This window comes from Erinaceus europaeus, chromosome 3, assembly GCF_950295315.1.
Source record: "Erinaceus europaeus chromosome 3, mEriEur2.1, whole genome shotgun sequence".
NCBI classification, from domain to species: Eukaryota; Metazoa; Chordata; class Mammalia; order Eulipotyphla; family Erinaceidae; genus Erinaceus; species Erinaceus europaeus.
In genome coordinates, this window is record NC_080164.1 from 52,582,826 (window position 1) to 52,608,253 (window position 25,428).

Here is a 25,428-nt window from a genome sequence, read left to right on the forward strand (position 1 = left end):
GAGGACTGGGGCCCCGTGGGTCCTCCCCGCCCGGGAGAGTGGGTGGGACTGGGGACTGGGAAATGGGGCCCTGGGCCGGCCAGGCCGCAGGTGCTTAGGACACCCCCACACCACCTTTCCGGACAGTCTCCTTCTGGCTCCTGTCTTGCTGGCGGCCGGCAGGGCTCTGGAGGCCAGGGGTCAGCACAGGGCTGGGAGGTGGGGGAGCTGCTCCGGAGTTTGAGATTTCATTTCAGAGAATCCCTACTGAGTGGGAGAAAAGATTGGGATTTGGGGAGTGGAAAGATGCTGTGCAGTCTCTAGGCTTGCACAAATTAATATTTGACCCAGAAGCAGGAGGCAGAGGAAGCACTGTAGGAGCTTTTATGTTCTTGGAGGCTAGATACAGAACATGTCACTCCTTCAGGATGGGTGGGCCTGTGGTCCTTGCAGGCTCTCTGCGGCAGGAATGTGGCCAAGTCTTTATAATAAATGGAACTGGTCACAGTGACAAGGCCTCCACTAGGACCTCTTTTTTTCAAGTTAGTTGTCCAGTCTGGGGTAGCAAGTTTCTTGCTGGGGAAAAAGAAATCTGCTGTCTTGTGGACTAATTCCCAAAGTTATACCCCTCTTTCAGCCAAAACACAAATGCCTTTATGGTCCTTCCACAGTAGGATAGTTATGTAACCTCTCGTATAAAAACTATCAACATACCCACTATTAGATGACATCTCAGCTTAAGCGTTTCACTGTGTGAATCACCACGGTATTTTACACTAATAAGCAGGGCTGTGTGGCCTTCTGCAGACCAGAGGGGCCCTCAGGTGCCCCTTCCGATCACAGTTGTCTGGCTGTATGGCCTACAACATGATTGTGGCTTTTGTGTCTTAGCTTTCCTTTTATGGACCAGAGCTAATCATAGTAATCTCAGACTACTAGGAAGAATTAACCTGCACACGCCTGTAAGCCAGTCATATCCTTTGTGTGCTCTGAATTAGAGTCTGAAGTGCAGCACAAGTGTGACTCACATTTTTGCTATTTATCAGTCTTAACTCAGTCACACTTTATTGATTATTATTTTTAAGAGATTTCTTTTTAAACATCTTTTCATATTTTCATTTATTTATTGGATAGAGACAGAAATCAAGAGGGGAGAGGAGGCTGAGAGTGAGAAAAAGACACCTGCAGCATTGCTTCAGTGCTCATGAAGCTTTCCCCCTGCGGGTGGGAACTAGGAACTTTGAACCCAGGTCCTTGAGCACTCTAATGTGTGTGCTTAACCAGGTGCACCACCACCCCGCCTGCACTGATTAGTTAAAAGTTATCAATACTAGCCCCCCCCCCCAAACACATTTCTGAAAGTCTGGCACAGAGATAAACTATTGATGTAGTCCTTTGTTATTTAAACTAAGAGTGGCACAATGCATCTTGGTGACTTAAAAGCTTGTGCCCTAGGTTCAACTCTTGGCTCTACTATTGATCTTGGACAAGTGACTAAACTTCTCTGTGCCTCAGTTTCTTCATCTGTAAGCCATAGATGACAGTAGTGATTATTACAATAGTGTCTATCAGATATTATAGGGAAGATTAGATAAGTACTTTCCTTAGACTACTATTTGGCCCATACATACTAAGTACTTACTTGACAAAAACACTGAGAGTCTGTCATGCACCAGGATTCAATAGGGATTTCTTTGCTGAGCTTACTTTTTGGTGAGGAAAGACTGTCAATAGGAACATATAATAACTGGCAGAAGTGCTGGGTGGGGCAAAGAAAGCAAGTAAGGTGTGATTGAGAGAAAAAAGAAGTGAGGTGAAGCTATTTTCATAAAGTGGTCAGGGAAGCCACCTCAGGTGAGAAGACCCTTGAAGGAATGGAGGGGAGGAAGGTGAGAGTCAATTGGATGTCAGGAAGAAGAGATTGCTGGTGGCAGAAACTGCAAAGGTATAATACCCAAGCGGAAGCTTGTGGAGAAACTGTTGCCAACAGTATTGAAGAAATCAAAGTTTAGAAATAGATGGGCTGTGTGGTCCAAGTAAAATCTGGTTTTCAGTTGAAAGAGTGAAGAAGAATTTGGAATTTTTTGTGCTAAGGAGTGACATAGTTTGTCTTCTGTTGTTAATTACATTCCTCTGTTTGTTTTTTTTCCTTTATGAGGGGGTTAGCATGAAGTAGAACATAGGAGACTTCTGTGCCAGTCCAAAAAGCTGGATAAATTGGTGTCTCAGCCATAGTAGAGGTGATGAAGATATAAGGAGCCCTGGGCCTTTGATAAGTCCTAGTTATCCATAAGCAGCTTTAATAATTCAAATCAACGTCTGAGTCTCAGTTTCCTGACATGCAAAATTAAGCAATTTATTCAGCATTCCTTTTAGGTCCTTAGAAAATTCCCCGGTCTCTGACAAAAACTGTGTAACTACCATATCAATTTAAATGGGATTGGGAGTTGGTGCTGCTGAATGCAAATAATATTGGGTTGAAACTTTCTAGTTAAGTGGTTTTGTGGAGTGAAGAATAACCCTTTGATTTGTTTTGTAAATGGAGTTGAAGACATTGGATTACTTGGGATGTTTCTCTTTCTTTTTTTTTTTAAATTTTTTATTTAAGAAAGGATTAATGAACAAAAACATAAGGTAGGAGGGGTACAACTCCACACAATTCCCACCACCCAATCTCCATATCCCAACCCCTCCCATGATAGCTTTCCCATTCTCTAGCCCTCTGGGAGCATGGACCCAGGGTCGTTGAGGGTTGCAGAAGGTAGAAGGTCTGGCTACTGTAATTGCTTCCCCGCTGAACATGGATGTTGACTGGTCGGTCCATACTCCCAGTCTGCCTCTATCTTTCCTTGGTAAGGTGTGTCTCTGGGGAAGCTGAGCTCCAGGACACATTGGTGGGGTCTTCAATCCAGGGAAGCCTGGCCAGTATCCTGGTGGCATCTGGAACCTGGTGCTTGAAAAGAGAGTTAACATACGAAGCCAAACAATTTGTTGAGCAATCACGGATCCCAGGCTTGGAATAGTGGAGAGGAAGTGTTAGGGAGGTACTCACTGCAAACCCTAGTGTACTTCTGCTTTCAGGTATATATTTTGCAGTAGTTTATGGATACGTGTGCACATAAGCTCTCTCTCACAGAAACTGGTGTATATCTAGGTTATGGGACTTTGTTAGAAAGTGAACTACCTGAGATGAAATTAGAGTGTACTATAAAAGGAAAGGTCTCACCCGAGTAATGAAGCTGAAGGGTTGTCATTCCACACGTGAAGTCTCTGGACACAGTCTGAGGTGAGGCATGTTGAGGTGGCAATCGTTGCGTTGGTTAGGTTGTGATCGGCGGATGCAATATTATTTGGTTTGGACTGGGAGATGCATACGGGAAAGTGGGCCCTATCCAAGGGTTCAAGGACTGGGGGAAGTAGGGGCTCTATAGTGGAGATATGAGGTTCCTGCTGTAATTTGATCCGGTCCTGCTTTTAGTTTCCCTTTCAGATCTTCTTAGTCAGCTTCTGTTGATGAGTGGGATCATCCCATACTCATCTTTGTCTTTCTGACTCAGTTCACTTAACATAATTCCTTCTAGCTCTGTCCAAGATGGGTCAGAGAAGGTGGGTTCATTGTTCTTGATAGCTGCATAGTATTCCATTGTGTATATATACCACAGCTTTCTCAGCCACTCATCTGTTGTTGGGCACCTGGGTTGCTTCCAGGTTTTAGCTATTATGAATTGTGCTGCTATGAACATAAGAGTACACACCTCTTTTTGGTTGGGTGTTATGGAGTCCTTGGGGTATAACCCCAGGAGAGGAATTACTGGATCATATGGAAGGTCCATGTCTAGCCTTCTGAGAGTTTTCCAGACTGCTCTCCACAGAGGCTGGACCAATTTACATTCCCACCAGCAATGTAAAAGGGTTCCTCTGTCCCCACATCCTCTCCAGCATTTGTTGCTGCTGTCCTTTTTGATGTATGCCATTCTTACAGGAGTGAGGTGGTATCTTAGTGTTGTCTTAATTTGCATTTCTCTGACAATCAGTGACCTAGAGCAGTTTTTCATATGTCTGTTAGCCTTTTGGATGTCCTCTGAGGTGAAAGTTTTGTTCATATCCTCTGCCCATTTTTTCGATGGGGTCATTTGCTTTTTTGGTGCTAAGTTTGCTGAGCTCTTTATATATTTTGGTGATTAGTTTCTTGTCTGATGTAAGGCATGTGAAGATCTTCTCCCATTCTGTGAGGGGTCTCTCTGTTTGTTTAATAGTTTCTTTGGATGTGCAGAAGCTTTTCAATTTGATGTAGTCCCATTGGTTTGTTTCTGCTTTAGTCTTCCTTGCAATTGGGTTTGATTCATCAAAGATGTCCTTGAGGTGTAGGTGGGAAACTGTTTTACCAATGTTTTCCTCTAAGTATTTGATTGTTTCTGGTCTGACATCTAGGTCTTTGATCCATTTGGAGTTGATTTTTGTTTCTGGTGAGATAAAGTGGTTCAATTTCATTCTTCTGCATGTTTCAACCCAATTTTCCCAGCACCATTTATTGAAGAGAGCCTCCTTTTTCCATTTAATCCTTTGGGCCCCCTTATCAAAGATTAGATGCCCATAGGTGTTGGGATTTACTTCTGGGCTTTCAATTCTGTTCCACTGGTCTGTGTGCCTATTTTTGTTCCAGTACCATGCTGTTTTGATGATGATGGCTTTATAATATAGTTTAAGGTCTGGGAGTGTGATGCCTCCATTTCTGTTTCTTTTCCTTAAGATGGTTTTGGCAATTCTAGGTGTTTTTCTTTCTTTCTTTTTTTTTTTTTTTAAGCTCAGCATTGCTCAGCTCTGGTTCATAGTAGTGCAGGGGATTGAACCTGGGATTTAGGAGCCTCAGGCATGAAAGTCTCTTTGCATAACCTTTATGCTATCTATCCCTGCCTTAGGATGTTTCTTACATTTTAGATATGCAAAGAATAGGAAGGTATTGAGCCTCCCAAGAACACATTAACATGGAAAATTGCCTTTTATTCAAGAAATGCTTGATTTAGTCAGTCTACAGATTGTTACTTTGAAAATGGAGAGCATGAAGAAAGCCCAAGTGAATTTTTGTTATAATTAATGCTGAGCAATATCAAACTGCAGCATGTCTCCCATTTCCCTAGTGGGGAAGGGCTCTGGGGAAGCAGAGCTCCAGAACACATTGGTGGAGTTGTCTGTCCAGGGAAGTCTAATTGGCATCATGCTAGTATTTGGAACCTGTTGGCTGAAAAGAGAGTTAACATATAGAGCCAAACAAATTATTGACAAATCATGCACTTAAAGGCTGGAATAGTTCATATGAAGAGTTGGGGTCTCCATTTTGTAGATAGTTAGTAGCCCTATTTTAGTTATATTCCAAAGAGCCCATGACTATACTATTTTTTTTTTCTTTCCTGAGCCTGACATCTGATATGCAGGTAGATCCTAGTTATTGTGTCTGAGGAGATGATGTCATGGCTGGAAAAAGGACCCGAAAGCTGGATCAGGGAAGAGAGTAGCTCCCTAATATGGGAAAGCGTTATAAATATTGTTGACTGGAAACCCCATCAATTTGATGTGATCTGGGGCCCATATTCAGCTTAAGAGCCTATGTGACCTCTGCATCTCTGTAGATCTGAGCTCACATTCTGTGGTCATGAGTAGGAACATTCCAAGCTGCCCCAATTTCAGGACCCATCTTCCTCCGGTGGAACATAGAGTATGTTATCCAGCCTCCCTTCGGAGGATTATTACTGAATACTATTAAACATGCTAAAGAAGGAGTGGGCAGTCAAACATGATTCACATGGAAAAGAAGTATGGACAGGTCTTTGAAGATATATTTTGCTAAATGCTCTTTACAGAAAGAAATAGTACTTTCCCTTTTCCCACCCAATGTAATGTTTTATTTAAATGTATACATGCATAATTTCTAGTATTGGCAGGAGTATACAATGATGTCATCTCACCAACCATTTTATTAGTATTGCTATATACTGTGATACCAAGTCTAAAAGGAGATGTTGGAAAGTCTTCTCTTTAAGAAATTTACAGCTCATTCTGTTAACAGAATATAGTGATGTTGCACCAAAGTAAGACTCTGGGGTGGGTGGGAGGAGAATACAGGTCCAAAAAGGATGACAGAGGACCTAGTGGGTGTTGTATTGTTATGTGGAAAACTGGGAAATGTTACGCATGTACAAACTATTGTATTTACTGTCGAATGTAAAACACTAATTCTGCAATAAATAAATAAATAAAAAAGAAAACCTTCAGAGCTATGCTTGAGCACTAAGGGACAAGATTCACTCTTGTAGAATTTAGGCAGTTTTCTGAAGGAAATGGCTTGTCTCTGACAGTATGTAGAGCAATAGTTTTCTTTTTCGACAGGAATACATCTTTGAAGACCACATCACAATGCTATTCATGGCCTGGATTCTAAACTCACTTCTACCTCTAGTATGACTACCAGCTGAACCCCAGTACCAGAGCTGCTTTTTGTTTCCTGCACTGGTTCACATACACACTTGTCTCCTTCCCTTGCATGTGACTACATTCTTAGTCCTCTGGTGGGCCTTCAACCCAGATCACATGTGGGGAAAGAGGGTGAGACACCATAGAACCATAGTACAATGTCACCACTCATGGCAGTTTTCCTGGTGCTGTGATGCTCCCATGTGGCACTGGCACTTGAAATCAGGACTGCAAGTACAGTGGGGGACACACCCCACAGAGGACTTATTTCTTGGTGCTCAGATCACTTATTCCCTCTTTCTCTCTTTTAAATTTTATTAGTGACTTCATATTGATCCACAAAATTATGACACAACAGGGGTTTATACCCTTGCTATATACTTCCCAGCACCAGAGCTCTGTATCCTCACTCACTCCACTGGAAACTAGCAATTCTCCCAAGGTTGCAGATATGGGCTATTATTTGGGCTATTATTTCTCTCTCTCTCTCTCTCTCTCTCTCTCTATATATATATATATATATATATATATATATCTTTTTTTCCTATGGTCCTGCCCTCTCTTCTAAGTCACACCTATAGCTATCACTACTTCTGAATGTCCTTCCTTTTTCTCTCTTTTTCTCTCTGGGTCCTAACAGAATTGGAGTTTAGAGCCCTCTGGTCATCTTTTTCTATCATTTCTCCCCCCGAGAGTATGGACCAAAGTTATTTTTAGGGTACAGAAGATAGGACTTTTGGATTCTGTAATTGTTTCTTGAATGGACATGAGTATTGGCAGATTGATCCATATTCCCAACCTATTTCTGTCTTTCCCTATAGAGGTAGGGCTCTGGAGAGGTGAGATTCTATGACAAATTGGTGAAGTCGTCTGCCCTGGGAAATCAGAATGGAACCATGGTAGCATCTGCAACTTGGTGGTTCAAAGGTGGTAAGATATAAAGAAGGACAAAATGATTAATGAACAGGAGCCAAAAAGTAGGAATAGAGCAGATAGGGATAGGGATCTTAGAGTAGAAAGAAGCTAGGAAGCCTGTTATAGGTATGTTCCTAGGGGCCAATGGCTTTCATAGTTTTTGTCTGAGTGTGATAGCTAACATGGAGGTGGACTAAAAATATTATCTGGGAAGATGGTGTTAGAGTTGAGAATAGGGATAGAAAGCTGTATTAGAGCAGAGAGTAGCTCCCAAACTTGAAGAAAATCAATGAATAAAATTAACTTTACCCCATCAACCTGACCCAGGGCATATATCTATTCATATTTAGTATATAAGCCTGTATAACTTCTGATTCCCTGTCGGTTTGAACTCACAGTCCATGGTCATAATTGGGAAAATTCAAGGAGAACTCATTTCAGGAGTACACTCATTTTACTTCCTCCAGTGGCAGAGTAGGATAACTCAGCCTCCCTTTGGAGAGTGGGGCAGTCCCTACCATTGCTACATTATATATGAGGATAAGTTCCTAGAGAGACCCACAAGAGGGTTTATGGTGATGTTCCTGATGTAAGTGACCAGCGATGGTGGAGAGAGGGAAATAACTTTTTAAAAAATGTATTTATAAGAAGGAAACTGACTAAACCATAGGATAAGAGGGATACAGCTCCACACAATTCCCACCACCAGAACTCCGTATCCCCTCCCCTCCCCTAATAGCTTTCCTATTCTTTAACTCTCTGGGAGTATGGACCCAAGGTCATTGTGGGATGCAGAAGGTGGAAGGTCTGGCTTCTGTAATTGCTTCCCTGCTGAACATGGGCATTGACAGGTTGATCCATACTCCCAGCCTGCCTCTCTTTCCCTAGTAGGGTGGGGCTCTGGGGAAGTGTAGGTCCAGGACACACTGGTGGGGTTGTCTGTCCAGGGAAGTCTGGTCGGTATCATGCTAGCATCTGGAACCTGGTGGCTGAAAAGAGAGTTAGTATACAAAGCCAAACAAATTGTTGAACAATCATGAACTGAAGACTGGAATAGTGCAGATGAAGAGTTGGGGGAGGGTACCGTTTTGTAGATAGCTAGTAGGTATATTTTAGTTATATTCCAAAGGGCCTGTGGCTATACTAGTTTTTGTTGGTTTTTTTTTACCCTTGAGCCTGAAATCTGATATGCAGGTGGATCCAAATTATTGTCTGGGGAAATGATGTCATGGCTGGAAAAGGAACAGAAAGCTGGATCAGGGAAGAGAGTAGCTCCCTGGGAAAGGGGTATAAATACTGTTGACTGTAAACCCGATCGATTTGATCTGGGGCCCATATTCAGCTTAGGAGCCTATGAGACCTCTGCATCCCTGTAGATCTGAGCTCACATTCTGTGGTCATGAGTAGGAACATTCCAAGCTGCCCCAATTTCAGGATCCATCTTCCTCAGGTGTAGCATAGAGTATTTTTTTCCCCTTTCTTTCCCCAGCAGAGCACTGCTTAGCTCTGATTTATGGTGGTGTTAATAATGGAGGATGGTGATGGAATCTGGAACTTTGTAGCCTCAGGCTTGAGAGTCTCTTTACCTAACCATTATGCTATTTACCCCTGTCCCAGATCATTTGTTCTTTATGTCTATGTTCACATTGACTAGAGCAGGATTTCTCAATCTCTCCAGTCAGGCTGGAAGCTCTGTCCATAATAAATATTCATAGATGCCAAAAAACATGCCAACTCAGTACTCTTCCTTTTACATTTTTTTATTATTTTTTTAAATTTTATTTTTCCTTTTGTGCCCTTGTTGTCTTTTTATTGTTGTAGTTATTATTGTTGTTATTATTGATGTCGTCATTGTTAGACAGAACAGAGAGAAATGGAGAGAGAGGGAGAGAAAGATAGACACCTGCAGTCCTGCTCCACCGCCTGTGAAGTGACTCTCCTGCAGGTGGGGAGCTTGGGGCTCAAACCGGGATCTTTATGCGGGTCCTTGTGCATTGTGCCATGTACTCTTAACCTGCTGTGCTACCGCCCAACTCCCCATTTTTTAAACCTTATTAAGTAGTAGGGCAAACATTTATCACACCATTTCTCATATTTCAGTACACAATTAAAGTTCTTAATTGTTTTGGGAATTGTGGTCCTGGCTATCAAATAATTGTTTTTAGACGTTCATGCAGAATTTGTGGCATGCCAAAGTGATTAAGGGACAGTCATAAAACCTGGCAGGCAATGCCAGTTCCTAACACTTCATTATTTTCAGTTAATTTATGAGGAAACAAGACACAGCCTCCTGCCTGTGCTTTAATTACTCAACACAGGAAGGACTGATCTCAGAAACCCTTTGTGCTAAAGAAGATAATAATGAATCTATTCCCAGGAGGAGTTGAGGGCTTCATAGGTATTCACTGTTTCCTGCCCCAGGGGGAGGTCCCTGTGGGCCCTTTAGCATGTTTGAGAGTCTTTGCTGAAGTGTGTACTTTCCCAAGAGAGCTCTTGCCTGTGAATGGTAGCAAGAGGAAAGTATTCTGCCTAGGGAAACAGAGAGAACATTGCTTCCAGCCTGTAGCACTAGCAGCATGAATGGAATCTGTTTTAAGTCCCCCCCACTCCCCCAGATTTCTGTCCATACCAAGAACCAAGGATGTGTTTCTGTGGCTTCTCTCCAGCCTTACCCCTTGATGATTCCAAGGGGCTAATCTATTCTTCTGCTAGTCTTTTGCCAACAAGGAATGTGACAGCCCTCTGTCCCAGTGCCCTGGGCCTGATTTCACTGATTTCACTCTTTTCTTTTTACATGACATTTCTGTTTTCATTTGCTGGCTTACAATCATCTTTTTTATTGTCTTTGTGATTTTTTTCCTCCTTGTTAAGTGTTATAAAAGGTTTCTTAGTTTTATAGTTTCATGGAAACTTGTTTGGCTTGGTTGGGTGGAAGGAGACAAAGTCTTAGGTTTAATAGTCATTTGGAAATCCTGACTAATGGGGAGGAAAGCATAGGAGGCAAGTTGCTATTTGATTTTTAGAAGAGATGTGTTTGGGTGACATAGATTTCTGCATTTATTTATTGGAATATATTTATTTATTTTCCCTTTTGTTGCCCCTTTTTATTGTTGTTGTAATTATTATTGTTATTATTGATGTCATCATTAGATAGGACAGAGAGAAATGGAGAGAGGAGGGGAAGACAGAGAGGGGGAAAGAAAGATAGACACCTGTGGACCTACTTCACCGTGTGTGAAGCGACTCCCCTGCAGGTGGGGACCTGGGGGCTTGAACCGGCATCCTTACACTGGTCCTTGTGCTTAGCGTCATATGTGCTTAATCCACTGAACTACCGCCCGACTCCCTGTACTTATTAAAAGTTGAATTATACAGGGTAGAGATTAACATGACACAGCTTCAGAGTAACAACCAGCCAGGAGAAACTCGTAGCATCTACATTTGACCAACCAAAGGGATTCAGAGAAAACATCTCATTTATTTATTCAACAACTCTTTACTGAGCTCACATTCATTTTAGTTGTCATTATGATCTTAAAAACAAACATACAGACAAAAAACAACTTTCTTTAAATGAAAGGTCAAAGACAAACAAAAACTCCCAGGATACATATACTTGCCCTTAAAGTATTTTCCTTCCTCTTCCATCTGAGCTTTCTTTCTTTCCTTAAAAAAACATATTTGATTTATGTTAATTAGACATACAGGGAGAAAGATATATAGATATATAGATAGATAGACAGATATATAGGTAGATATGTGTCAGAGCACTGTTCAGCTCTTTTTTTATGGTGGTGCTGGGCATTGAACTTGGGACCTCAGAATCTCAGTTCTGAAAGTCTTCTGCAAAATCTGCCATGCTATCCTGTCTCCTTCCCTTCTCAGGCAGAAAGGCCTGAGTATGAAAGAGACCACAGCACATAAGCTTCCTTCAATGTGGTGGGTGAATACAAACAGTACCACCTTGACATGCTTCATTTCAGACTGTGTCCAGAGACTTTAGGCGCGGAATATGAACCCTTCAGCTTCGTTACTCTGCCACCAGGTTCCAGATGATACCAATCCAACTTCCTTGGGCAGACAATTCCAATGGTGGGATTGTCTGCCCAAGAAGCCCTGCCTTCCCAGATCCCTGCCCCACTAGAGAAAGAGAGAGACAGGCTGGGAGTATGGATTGACCTGCCAAAGCCCATGTTTAGTGGAGAATCAATTTCAGAAGCCAAACCTTTTACCTTCTGTACCCCACAATGATCCTGGGTCCATACTTCCAGAGAGATAAAGAATAGGGAAGCTATCAAGAGAGGGGACTGGATATGGAGTTTTGGGGGTGGGCATTGTGTGGAAATGTACTCCTCTTATCCTATAGTCTTGACAATATTTCCATATAAATAAAAATTAAAAAAAAAAACAACAAAAAACAATGTGGTGGGTGGGGACTGGGCTTGAACTATCCAATGAGCTCTTTTGTCAGTGTTGCATTTGAGTTTCTTAAGGGTATCTTTTCTCTCCTCATATTGTGGATTCCTCCTCTGCACTCTTTCTTTTACTTGACAGCATGGGTCTAATGGGTCTCTCACTAACATGGCAACATCTCAGAAAATGAGAATGAAACAGTTTGAATTCAGGGGTTCCAGTGTACTTTCAATCAGATAACACACTATCTAAATTTAGTTTTTTAATTCAGGCCCAAATTGTTCAAATAATTACTTTTTCTCATAAATACTTAAAGAAAATGTTTTGTAGTACAGGACTTCAAATTGGCAGCCTACATTGTTAACCTCATATTTCATTCATTCACAATGTTGTCTTGGTGCTGCTCCTAAATTTAAAAATTAGTTGAAACTCACAGGGTTTAGGTTAAGCACAGTTTTTCAAGTGTGTGTGTGTGCCTATGTTATGTAGGTGGAGTACTAGGGAGGAGGGAAAATTTCAGGCTTTCTTAAAAGTCAAACTTCATCTTAATTACTAAAAATAAAAGTAATTTAGGGAGAGAAAGAAAAGTAGCTGGCTATGCCTGTTGGTTTTACGACATTATTTTTAAAATATTTATTTAGTTTTTAATGAAAAGAGGAGCAGAGCATCATTCGGGCACAGACAGTGCTGGAAGTTGAACTCAGGACCTTATGCTTGATAGTCCAATGCTTTATTCACTGTGCCACCTCCTAGGCTCATATCTGTATTCGATCTCTTTGATTTTTTATATGGGAAAATTCTATGAAGAGAAGACAGAAAACTAATACTTCTTTTTAAAGGTGACTTAGGCAGAGGTATAATTCTTTCCTTTGAAATTTTCTTTGCTCATAGGTGTTTTCCTTTACCTTGATCTGGAATCTTCCCACACTTAACTTGATTCTCAGTCACCTCTGCCCACCTTACACATCTGTTGCAAGGGCATTTAATGATACAAAATAGCCTGTTTGCCTAGTAATCTCAGCTTCATCCCTGGACAGGTTGTTCCACTTCTTTCCTAGCCTTTCAAACTCCTTCTTACTCCATCCGTTAGCTCTGGTCTATTCTTTTGGGAAGGCTCATGCTCTACAGCCCATCTTTAGTGAGTTGGTTTCCACACAACCTGAAAGAGAAAATGAAAAACAATCACATCCATTTACACATGATCCTACTTGGGAAGGCTGAAGTTCCTGCCTTTTAGACACCAATGACAGATTGACACCATACTCAAGACAGGCCAGAAATTGAGTATTATCCCAGTTCAGGCCAAACTAATGCAACTGATTCTTGTAGAGAAATTACAACTACTATTTGGTTCTTATTGATGTAAATAAGATCTCATTGTGTCAGGTAACACACCTTACGTAGGATAAAGAAGAAATGAGCTTAGTGAGAAGAGCAAATGGGTGAGATTTCTGAGTATGAGCAGGATAACTTTTTCCAGGTCTAGTGATGGCTTTAGTCTAAAATGTTTATTCTCAGTGCTCTTGTAAAGGTTCATAAAATACAGGCTCACCTAAAAGCCCTTAGAAATTGTTACATAATGCTGAAATATAATATCACACATGAACCTGAAAGTATCCACTTTTAGTAAATTGCTATTCTTTTAGCTTCTTGTTTTTTTTTTCTTTTTTATTTAAGAAAGGATTAATTAACAAAACCATAGGGTAAGAGGGGTACAATTCCACACAATTCCCACCACCCAATCTCCATATCCCACCCCCTCCCCTGATAGCTTTCCCATTCTCTATCCCTCTGGGAGCATGGACCCAGGGTCACTGTGGGTTGCAGAAGGTAGAAGGTCTGGCTTCTGTAATTGCTTCCCCGCTGAACATGGGCGTTGACTGGTCGGTCCATACTTCCAGTCTGCCTCTCTCTTTCCATAGTAGGGTGGGTCTCTGGGGAAGTGCTAGCTCCTTGTTTTAATGATGAAGTTGTATTCAGTCAGAGTGGTCTTTAAAATACAATTTTTAAAAATTTAAATGCAATTTAAATGTATTTATTTATTTATTTTTATTTATTTTTTTATTTAAGAAAGGATAAATTAACAAAACCATAGGGTAGGAGGGGTACAACTCCACACAATTCCTACCACCCAATCTCCATATCCCACCCCCTCCCCTGATAGCTTTCCCATTCTCTATCCCTCTGGGAGCATGGACCCAGGGTCATTGGGTTGCAGAAGGTGGAAGGTCTGGCTTCTGTAATTGCTTCCCCGCTGAGCATGGACATTGACTGGTCGGTGCATACTCCTAGTCTGCCTCTCTCTTTCCCTAGTAGGGTGGGTCTCTGGGGAAGCAGAGCTCCAGGACACATTGGTGGGGTCTTCAGTCCAGGGAAGTCTGGTCGGCATCCTGATGGCATCTGGCACCTGGTGGCTGAGAAGAGAGTTAACATACAAAGCCAAATTGTTGAGCAATCATGGACCCAAAGGTTGGAATAGTGGAGAGGAAGTGTTAGGGGTGGGTACTCACTGCAAACTCTAGTGTACTTCTGCTTTCAGGTATATATTTTGCACTAGTTTATGGATATGTGTGAATATATGCTCTCTCTCACAGAACCTGGTCTATATCTAGGTTTTGGGACTTTGTGAGAAAGTGATCCACCTGGGATGGAAGTAGAGAATACTATGCAAGGAAAGGTCTCACCTGAGTAATGAAGCTGAAGGGTTGTCGTTCCACACCTGAAGTCTCTGGACACAGTCTGAGCTGAAGCATGTTGAGGTGGCAATTGTTGCGTTGATTAGGTTGCGATCTGCAGATGCAATATTATTTGATATGGATTGGGAGAGGCATGCGGGAAAGTGGGCCCTATCCTAAGGTTCCAGGACTGGGGGAAATATAGGCTCTCTAGTGGAGATGTGACGTTCCTGCTGTCTTAGGGTTCAAAAAGACAATGGATAGTTAATGTTATCATCACATTATTTGGTAATTGGGTTAACTTTGAAAAGTCCTTTTGTTAGGGTTTGCTGTATAGTACCCAGTATCTTGTACATAGCTGTGCCATTGGTTGCTTCTGATCTACTTGGTCTAGGCTTTTGAGAGAGTTTGCATATCAGATACACAGCCTATATATTAAAAAGACTCAGTCTGTGTTTTAAAAACTTCAAGACATGCAATTAATTTCCCCCCTCATCTTAATTAACTAGTGATTTATATGACTACACTTTACTAGGAGTGTACATAAATACCATTCCCACCACCAAAAGACTGTGTCCCAACCTACCCACTGGCCCAGGAAGCTGCATGTCTACCCCTCACCACAGGGTTTTTACTTTGGTGCCCTACTTTCAATTTAGTCAGATCCTGCTTTTAGTTTCCCTTTCAGATCTTCTTTCTCAACTTCTGTTGATGAGTGGGATCATTCCATACTCATCTTTATCTTTCTGACTTAGCTCACTTAACGTAATTCTGTCTAGCTCTGTCCAAGATGGGTCAGAGAAGGTGGGTTCATTGTTCTTGATAGCTGTATAGTATTCCATTGTGTATATATACCACAGCTTTCTCAGCCACTCATCTGTTGTTGGGCACCTGGGTGGAAAAAAAAAGAAATTTAGAAAAAAAAATGGGGTACGTGAAATAAGTCATTATCAGCAATTCATTCTCCCCTCATTTTACATAAATGGGGTAGTACAGGATAGTTTATAAACATTGGAATCTATTTGAATATTGACTATATGAAGTAGAATTTCGCTATTATATTAACATTTTATCCATATAAGCTCCTTGCTATTCATGGACTTTGTTGGTTTGGGATAACATTTGAGAAGTTGTAGGACAGCCAAATGGAAACTAGGCTACTCCCAATGTCCCACTTACGGATTAAACACCGCAAGTTGCATATGTGTCAGATTAGAAGAGTTTAAAGTCAACTGAGTTTAGGGAATAGAATTTGGAAACTGAGTTTAGGAAATAGAATTTGGAAACTGAGTTTCCGAAATAAGATATCAACATGATGCAAGTTTTGCTTTATTATTTATTGTAGAAAGGTTCAAATCTTTTGCTTCACTTAATAAACGTGTATGAAAAAAAAATACTAATTATGTAATGTCAACTGCCTTGAAATCACTTGGTGAGTTTTCGTGGTATTTAGAATGAAGACCTACTCCTTTCCCATGACTTTTAAGGTTGTATGGGACCTGGCGCTATCTCTTCAACTTCATCTGGGGAACATATACCCATTTCCTCTTGCTCCACACTGTTCTCTTTGAGGTGTTCTCAGCAATCAAATGCTCTCCTTCCTCAAGCCTTATTGTTTTCTGTTTCTCCTGTCTGCATGGTGCTTCCTCTGATACTTCTCTGGTTTCTCATCCTTAAATTCTTAAATCAATTTCTATGAGAGGCCTCTGATAATGTAAACCCTAGTCAGAGCTCTTTATTGTATCCTTATCTTGTCCCCAGTATTTATGTCCATGTTTAGTTGTTTTGTTTATACCCATTGTGGTCTTTCCACACCAGAGAATAAAAGTCTCGACAGCAGCATCTTATTTGTCTTCTTTATGATTACAAGAGTTGGACTTGAAGATTTGCTGATTCAATGAATGAATTTGAATGTATGAATGAATGAATGAATGATGCAGAGCCACAGATCTATATAAATATAACCTCAGATATATCAAGAACTCCAGGGTGCCAAGTCAGAGACCTCTCATTTACTTCTGTTATGGGACTTGAGAACAAGATCGCTGTAATAAATATTCAACTTGTATAAAGTCATTTCTGGGGAAGGAGCTTGGTGGTGCTTTCACTGCTTATGGTGTGAGCTACCTCTAGAATGATTGCTGCAAAACAAACATTGAATCTTCTTTTTGATTTTACCTCTTATCATAAAAACAAAAATCTACCTTGAATTTCTAGCTAAAACATATATAAGACTGCAGTGGGATAATGTGAACTTTTGAAAAGCAGGGGCTGTCCTCTAAATATTTCACAACTGCTGTGACAGGCTGAGCTCTCCAGAATCAGACAGAGTTTGAATTGTGGCTTGCTTACTAAGGATTAACACTTTGAAGAGGAGTGGGAAGAATTCAAGCTTCAGTGCTGGTTCAACAAAGTTTTGGCCAATGTGTCAGGGACCTCAAGATAAGTCCTGCCTATCAGGATGTCTTCACTAGGCCAGATGACCCACCTTTTATGTCCTCCTTGCTCAGGCTCAAATGTGGGCTCTCCTGAGAAGGATATGACCTTGAACTATGTTACTCTCTGCAGCTGAAGCAGACTAGAGTTGCTGGAGACTGTTTCTGACTATCCTCCATGCTGTAGCCAGCAATTTCTTGCTTAAAGGGGAATGTGGTGACCATAGTAGGAGTTTGGGACTATTAGCATACAAATGACTTCACCCTGAGGAGGTGCTTCAGAGAAGGGAATGTATAAAAGCAAGGGACTTGGAGCACATGAGTCTCTTTGGCTGGCTCCTGCTGCTGCTTCTGGTCAGAAGCTTCTTCTGGTCAGGTATCCGCTATGGCTGCTTTTCCTGGGGACTGAACACGTGTGACTCTGCTAGCTGGTAAACTTTAGACCCCTCTACAGCCATGAGCAACCTTTACTAGAGGTGATAATTGTTTATCTTATGGGACTAAACTTTGATAACCATATTCAGACAGAGTACGCTTAACCCTTGATAAGTGCTTATTTTGCCGTTTACCTGTTTCACCCTAATAAACTGGGTATTGATTAAAGCAGCTCCCAGCTCCTGCTGTGAATTCTTCTATATGCACCACAAGCAGCCCCAACCCCCATACCTCTTTTTAAGTTAATTTACAACAGGGGAACAAGGATAGAGCTCATTTAATCTTCATGATAACCCTAGGAGATAGGTCCTTTTGTTATTCCCACTGTACTTAAAGGGGAACAGGGATAGAGCTCATTTAATCTTCATGATAACCCTAGGAGATAGGTCCTTTTGTTATTCCCACTTCACAGGTCAGAAAACTGAGTCATGGAGAAATTAGGAAACTTGACAAACTAGGTCAGGTAGAGAGCTGAGATTTGTCTCAGACATTATGGTTTTAGAATCAGAGCTCTTAACTGTTCAGTTATGTTCTCTTAGCATTTGCTGCATAGAGAGGGTTAAGAATAGCCTATTAATACCATTGGTCATTAATTCTTTTTAAGAGTGTGTGTGTGTGTGTGTGTGTGTGTGTGACTAGTGGATTTATAAAAAACATCAAAAAATGAAATTAAAGTTAATTTATTAAAAAGAGAATGAGTCAAGAGAAGTGGATGGAGAGTAGTGTTCTGCTCTGTCATAAGGTGGTGCTACATGTTGAACTTGTAATTTGGGACCTCAGACTGAACTATCTCCCTGACTTGAAAGGTGATAATTTTAAGTGGGCTACTATGTTTGAATATTAAACTTTGCCCATAAAACCTAAGAGTCAAAACAAAATGCTGAAGGGCAGTGACTGGGCTTGAGTTCAGATACAGGAAGCCTATGTTAAGGCTGTCATTTTGCCCTGGAAGAAGGATGGGCTCTTTGGAGTTTGAGACAAGTAGTGAAAAGGTGGAAGATTGGCTATAAAATGCAGGAAAAAGTCTAACTGGTTCTGTGCTCTGCTAGTCAAAGGAGTGAGATATTAGATAAAAGGAAAAAGCAGGTGGCACAGGGGTGGGGGGGTAAAAGAAGAGGAGGGATCAAAGGTGTGAACAGGCTGGCTCTGAGTGCTCTTCAGAAGGGTTTGTAAAAGATATAATACTGACAAGCCAGGAGGCCTGAAGAGGAGCTAAATGATATGGCTGTTCCATCAGAAAAGAAATGTCTGTTTCATCAGAGAAGAGATATATGAATCTAGATGGAAGAGGGAAGGAAAAAGGAAATCTAGTGGTAGCTGAACATTTTTCCTTCGCCGTTTTGCAGTGATACATATACATAATCTTTTTTTCCCCATCAAATCACTTTCTTGAGGTGTTAAAAACTTACAGTACATTTGTTTACACATGAGTACAATTTCTCATTTCTATGTGACAGGTACATGCAAAACAGTTTCACCCCAACCTAGTCCTTTTTTACACTATACACCAGGACCCTAAACCCCCCCTTGACTCTTTCCCTTCCTCTCCTTACCCAGAGTCTTTTGATTTGGTGCAATATAGTTTGAGATCTTTTCTTATATTATGGCATTAAACCTTTTCCCCCCCTAAAATCTGGGCTTAAGAAAAGAAGAAATATGAGATTGACATGCTGTATTTTGAATAATGCAGAATACATATTTCCCTCTAATTTGCAATTCTGTTTTTATCTTGAAGGGCTCAGGAAATAGAAGTTATTATTCTCAACACTTTTAGATCCAGTGGGATTAATTGATTTGCCTTCTTTTTTCTGAAATTTGGTAAAATTCCCCCCCTTGAGTTTAATAGAAAATTTGTTTCACTTTTTCACTACCATTATTTGTATACAAAAATATAGTCCTGAAAACTGCAACAAAGTCTTGGTAATAAGTGTTCTTTGCAAAAATAGTCAGCAGAGATAAAATTCAGCAACACAACAGGTTCACTTTCCAGTAGACCAAATGTGTCCTCTTAGCCAGAGGTATTAAAGGATTCTACTTGGAATCTGAATAAAGGTCATTCTTGTTACTGAACTGATTGTGTCACTATTATTGCCCGCTGTGCTAACAGGTTCTTTCTCTTGACATGTATTCTGTCACATTCTTTTATGGATATTTCAACATGCTTTGCTCATTTTCATAACACTGAGAAACTTACCCGATAGCCTACAGCATAGCAACACTCTAAGTATTTCACAAAAACAAACTATGCAGATGTTAAAAGAAAATATACAACTAGCTGGGGCCCTAATCGGGGAGTCCTGAGATTCCCTAACAGATTTGATGGGCCTAGAACTCAAATCCCTCTCTCCATTGCTACCAGTCATTTCTATCAGGAACAACAAAATAGACCCCTTTGTGGGCCCCCATAGGACCTTGCCCTCAACCTGGATCAATAATGGTAGAGAATGTTCCATCCTCCGAAGTACTCTATGTTACACCTGAGGAAGATGGGTCGATACTGGGGACAGCAAGGAATGTTCCTACTCATGACCACAGAATGTGAGCTCAGATCTAGAGGGATGTAGAGGTCACAGAGGCTCCTAAGCTAATTATGGGCCCCAGATCACATCAAATCGATGGGGTTTACAGTAATATTTATACCCCTTTCCCATATTAGGGAGATACTCTCTTCCCTGATCCAGGTTCCTGGTCCTTTTCCTAGCCATGACATCATCTCCCCAGAAAATAACTAGGATCCACCTGCATATCAGATTTCAGGCTCAGGCAAAAACAAACAAACAAAAAAACCAACCAAACAAAAGAAAAGTATAGCTACAGGCCCTTTGAAATATAACTATAGTATGCCTACTAGCTATCTACAAAATGAAGGACCCCCTCCCAACACTTCATCTGCACTATTCCAGCCTTTAGATCCATGATTGTTCAACAATTTGTTTGGCTTTGTATATTAACTCTCTTTTCAGCCACCAAATTCCAGATGCTAGCAGGATGCGACCAGACTTCCCTGAACAGACCCCCACCAATGTGACTTAGAGCTCCACTTCCCCATAGCCCTTCCCCACTAGGGGAAGAGAGGGACAAGCTAGGAGTATGGATCGACCTGTCAATGCCCATGTTCAGCAGGGAAGCAATTACAGAAGCCAGACCTTCCACCTTCTGCATCCCACAATGATCTTGGGTCCATACTCCCAGACGGTTAAAGAATAGGAAAGCTATCGGGGTGGGGGGGATGGGATACAGAGGTCTCAGGTGGGAATTGTGCGAAGCTGTACCCCTCTTATCCTATGGTTTTGTCAATGTTCCCTTTTTATAATAAATTTTTTTTAAAAAAAGAAAATATACAATGGCATGTATACGTCTTATTCAGAGTAGTTACTCAGGCCTCATTACACTGGACTAAAGTGGAAAAATGTAAAATGACAGTTGTGTATCTGGAATATAGTACATTTTTAACACTGCTCTTGAAAATCAGCATGATTTCAGTGAAAATAACTATTTCTTGGGGTTAAATTGTTTGTGTTTGGTGTGGGACATAATAACTTTTTCCCAAATTTGGGAATTTTATTGAAAACCATCTTTCCTAATCTGACAAACTTTATGAAGTTAGAAGCAGAAGTAAAAATGCAGAATCATCATTTACTGAAAGATGTTGGAGCATTGGTGGAAGGATAGGCAAGACCTCAGAATTCTTCATGACCTTTTGACAGTTGTAAACTGCATTTCAGTAGACATTTTTCCATTGAGCACAGTATATGAAATCTAGTAACAATGAGATTTTATCCAAGAAGCATTCAAAAGGAAGTAACTTTAGGACTTTGAGGTGTCTGTATTCAATCCTTGGACATTGCTTTGAGAAGGTATATAGGGTACTTGTCAAAAAAACTTGCGACATCTGGATTCAGTATTAAAAAGTAAACTGTTTTGTAGACACATTCATCAGAAAGATCAAGGCATATTCTTTGGAAATTCAGAGCATTTAACCTTGAATTTACTATGAAGATGTGGAGATGCCAAGTTGATTAGATACATCTAACAGTTTTATAAATATTACTAGGTTTCTTCTCAGTGTGATTGAGCCCACTAAATCCATCTTTTAAAATTATTAATTAATTAATTAATTCCCTTTTGTTTCCCTTGTTTTATTGTTGTGGTTATTATTGTTGTCATCGTTGTTGGATAGGACAGAGAGAAATGGAGAGAGGAGGGAAGACAGAGAGGGGGAGAGAAAGACAGACACCTGCAGACCTGCTTCACTGCTTGTGAAGTGACTCCCCTGCAGGTGGGGAGCCAGGGCTCGGACCGGGATCCTTATACTGGTCTCTGCTCTTTGCGCCACCTGTGCTTAACCCACTGTGCTATAGCCTGACTCCCTAAATCCATCTTCTACTCCTAGGTATGAAGCATCTCCACTCAGTTGAACCAACTGTAGGTAGAATTCAATTTTCTCTACTAAAAATACAAAGATAAAAATGTAATTTCCAGTCATTAAAATTCAACCTCTAAAATGTATTTAATCACAGTTAGAACTAATGAATTGGTTCAGTATCTGATATGGATCCTTGGCCCAAAGCTTCTTCCCTGTGAGGCAGATCACTCACATATGCTGATGCATGTCTGATGTTGCTCTAGAATTAACTGAACACTTCTTTCATGAGATGGCATTCAAAGTCACACAAGGACAGCAAGGTCAAAAAGGGCTGTAAAGGAAAGTGAGCGCAGCTCATAAAACTAAGAGGCACTTAGGATTTAACAAGACTAACAAGTGCTCTTGCAAAGGGCTACTTGCCTGAGTTACAGAGTGGAAGAAAGATACCAGTTCAGTTCCCTTGGCTTTGCTGTCATACCACACCAGTGGAAAGCTTTTGAAAGCTTGTATGAAACCACAGCAAAGCTCTTTGGAAGGCTATCATATCTGTTATAATTATTGCTCTTGAGCCCTTTTAGAAGGAATAAGTTGCCCCCCTTTCACTGATGCAGTAATTTGCTACTAACATTTCTTCTGTGTCATTTGTTGAGAAGGCTATATTTAAAGTTTGCTCAGGTTCTCATGCCCAAGCTTTTAAATACAACTTAAACTCACACTGAACTCCTTTGGAACAATTTCTGCTAAAAATATATGATGAATTCAGCAACAGAGGGTTGAGAGAGACAGTCGTTCCCTTTTTCAGGATATGTGCAAATGCATGAATGACATTTTGAAATTCATTGAACATTTCACTCAAGTGTCTGCCAGTCTGTTAGTCCCTGGGAAAAAAACAATTCTTCCAGGTCAGTTTTATAACAAATTTCACAACACACCATGCTTTACATTTCATTCAGGAGTTGGCTTTAAGTGTTTAATAACCAGAAGATGTCAAGAATATGGGTAATCCCTATTTAAGCATTTGCTAAAGTCTATGTATAGACAAGGAACTCTTAAAGCCATATATATATATTCTGCAATATAGGGAGGTAAATAAAACATGGAATTTTTTTAGCATGGATATCTTTTTAGTGCCTTTTAGATCTCTTAATTTTCAGGCTATAACCACAAAGAAGGCATAAGTGTTCTGCCTGCTAGTGTAAGTTGTTTGATGCTTCTCTGCCAGACACTTCTGCATTATCACCTAACACTTAATATTCCCTTCTTCCTTACAAATAGAATCTATTTTGGATTGAGTGACTATTTTCCAGCTAAAAGGTTCTGTTTTCCAGAGCTCCTCACTATTTGGATAGTCAGATGATGTAGTTCTGTCTAGTGGAATTGAAATGGAAAGCTGATCAGTGAGACAGATCTTCAGAGGAGTCATTGTTCTCCCCATTAAAAGTCACCCTGTGCATTTTGTTTGTCCTTCATCCTTTTGTCCCATTAGAAGTGGAAATGAGTACAGAAGCTTCATGCAATGTATGGGACAACAGAAAGTTAGGAGGAAACTGGTCCTCTATTGTAGCAAGGACCCTTGCATGACTATGACATAGGAAAGACTGAAAAGAGTTGAGAAAGGAGGATAACTGCTTTTGCACAATCTCCAGCACTATAGGAAGACAGTCCAGGGTTCTTCTGTACTAGAGAAGGAGAGAGTTTAGGGCCATGCCAGTGCAGTCACTCTGCACCTTTTGACCAAGAACAACCTCTTCTTCTTCTCCTTCTCCTTCTCCTTCTCCTTCTCCTTCTCCTTCTCCTTCTCCTTCTCCTTCTCCTTCTCCTTCTCCTTCTTCTTCTTCTTCTTCTTCTTCTTCTTCTTCTTCTTCTTCTTCTTCTTCTTCTTCTTTTTCTCCTTTCCTCCTCCTCCTCCTCCTCCTCCTCCTCCTCCTCCTCCTCCTTCTTCTTTGTCTCCAGGGTTATCGCTGGGGCTTGGTGCTGACACAGTGAATCCACTGCTTCTGGAGGCCATTTTTTTTTAAAATTTTATTTTATTGGATAGAACAGAGAGAAATTGAGAGAGGAGGGCAAAGGGAGGAAGCAAAAGAGAGACACCTGCTGACCTGCTTCACCCCTTGTGAAAGGACTTTCCTGCAGGGGGGTGCCAGAGGCTTGTGCTTCATAATATGTGTGCTTCACCTGGTGCACTATCACCCTGTCCCCTTGACTCAGAACTTCACATGCGTACTAAGCAGTGAACTCTATGGCAGTTCTACTGTTATGCATTGAATTATTTTTCTTCCAAATTCATATGTTGAAGTCCAGCACCTCAGGATATGACTATATTTGGAGACAAGTCCTTAAAAAAAAGTAGTTTAGTTAAAATGGAGCCCCTAGAGTGACCTGAATCCAATCTGACTGGTGTATTTATAACCAAAGGAAATTTAAATTCACAGATACCAGAATTGTATGTGCACAGATAAAAGCCCATGTGAAAATACAGTACATCTTTTGTCTGTTTTTTTAAATTTAATTTTTCATTTATAAAAAGGTAACATTGACTAAACCATAGGATAAGAGGGGTACAATTTCACACAGTTCCCACCACGAGAACTTGGTATCCCATCTCCTGCCCTAATAGCTTTCCTATTCTTTAGCCCTCTGGGAGTATGGACCCAAGGTCATTGTGGGATGCAGAAGGTAGAGGGTCTGGCTTCTGCAGTTGCTTCCCCGCTGAACATGGGTATTGACAGGTCAATCCATACTCCCAGCCTGTCTTTCTCTTTCCCTAGTGGGGAAGGGCTCTAGGGAAGTGAAGCTCCAGGACATATTGGTGGGGTTGTCTGTCCAGGGAAGTCTGGTTGGCATCATGCTAGAATCTGGAACCTGGTGGTTGAAAAGAGAGTTAGCATACAAAGCCAAACAAATTGTCGACCAATCATGGACCTAAAGATTGGAATAGTGCAGATGAAGAGTTGGGGGGTCCTCCGTTTTGTAGATAGCTAGTAGGCATATTTTAGTTAAATTCCAAAGGGCCTGTGGCTATACTATTGGTGTTTTGTTTTGTTTTGTTTTGTTGCCTGAACCTGAAATCTGATATGCAGGTGGATCCTAATTATTGTCTGGGGAGGCGATGTCATGGCTGACAGAAGGACCAGAAAGCTGGATCAGGGAATAGAGTTGCTCCCAAATATGGGGAAGGGGTATAAATATTGTTGACTACAAACCCCATTGATTTGATGTAATCTAGGGCCCATATTCAGCTTAGGAGCCTATGTGACCTCTGCATCCCTATAGATCTGAGCTCACATTCTGTGGCCATAAGTAGGAACATTCCAAGCTGCCCCAATATCAGGACCCATCTCCCTCAGGTGTAGCATAGAGTATATTGTCCAGCCTCCCTTCCGAGGATGAAACATTCTCTACCATTGTTGATCCAGGTTGAGGGCAAGGTCCTATGGGGGCCCACAAAGGGGTCTATTGTGTTGTTCCTGCTAGAGAAGGCCAGTAACAATGGAGAGAGGGATTTATTCGAGGTCTAGGACCATCAAGTCTGCTTGGGAATCTCAGGACTCCCCATATAGGGCCCAGTTGATGGGGTGGCCTGATAGTGACTAAAGAGTCATCATTAAGGTATGCCAGTCTCTTGCCCTTATTCAGCTTTTGCAGTCCTTGCTTTGATGAGATTAGCTTTGGAGTGAGTGAGAGAACTGTAATAGGAAGTAGGTGAGGAGGGTATCTAAGTCTAAATAGACATTATTTCATT

The 25,428-nt window shown here is 41.0% G+C and overlaps 1 long non-coding RNA gene across 1 annotated transcript in view; it reads left to right on the forward strand.

The window, feature by feature from the left end:
• The window catches only part of LOC132537663 (uncharacterized), a 458,600-nt gene that overhangs the window by 185,391 nt on the left and 247,781 nt on the right, over positions 1-25,428 (forward strand). The gene's annotated exons all lie outside the window — the stretch shown is intronic.